This window comes from Rhinopithecus bieti, unplaced genomic scaffold (assembly GCF_001698545.2).
Source record: "Rhinopithecus bieti isolate Rb0 unplaced genomic scaffold, ASM169854v2 scaffold_2385, whole genome shotgun sequence".
Taxonomy (NCBI): Eukaryota; Metazoa; Chordata; class Mammalia; order Primates; family Cercopithecidae; genus Rhinopithecus; species Rhinopithecus bieti.
In genome coordinates, this window is record NW_016803644.1 from 1 (window position 1) to 989 (window position 989).

Below are 989 nucleotides of genomic sequence, written 5' to 3' on the forward strand. Positions count from 1 at the left end.
AATACACCAAGTTTGCAGCACGTTTAGCATTAATCTTTAGGTCAGCTTGCTCTCTGACCTCCTTCCTCAATAGATGTTTGTTGCCTATTTTCCTAGAATCACGTAGACCTTGTTGCAACATCATCATTCCCCTTAACTGCTCTGTAGATAACAACTTGAACATTATGAAATGTTGTTTTCCCTTCGAGATATTTTTTCAGGTCTTGCATACCAGTGAAACTATTGTCAATCAACTGATTTGAAGGACCCCACTGACGCCAATTGGTCTGAAGGACCCCACAAGAGGCCGACTCACCAAAAAATGCAGTTTCCACATCCCGATGATTTCAAGGACCATCAACCTTACCCTGACCAATCAACAACTCCAATTATCCAGCACCTCACCCTGTACAATCCCCTTAAAAACGCCAACCCAGAACTCCTCCAGGAGATGGATTTGAGGGTCTCCTCCCCACCTCCAAACTCTTCTCCTGCTGCATCCCTGATGCATGTGTACTTGGTCTGTTACTATGCAGTGGGCATACGAACCTGTTGGTCTTATAACACAGAGAATAATTTGTAAATTGTTTCATGTTCTGTGAGGCCACATAATTGATTAATTATGTAAAACGGGCAGCACATTAGTGAAACAAGTCATAAATATGGTAACCATATACAAAATATTTTGGAAACTGCTTTGCCTTCTCATTTTAACCTTGATTTAAACATCCTGTAGTACAAAAATGAGTGTAATTCACTCAGTTAGTATAGTTCAGCATTCTATTGGAAGAAAGGATAAACTAACTTAAAGGTTAGAGTAACAAAAGCAAATTTTGTTTTGTGCTTATTTTGATGAGTTATCTTTGAAATTTTAAGTTATGAAAGTAATTTTAAAGGATCAAAAATAGTAATTTTAAATGTGCATTTGTTGACGCTTGATTGGATAAAGAATAATAGACAGAAAACTAATAATTTAAGCTATATTTCAGTAGAGATATTGAAATATATTT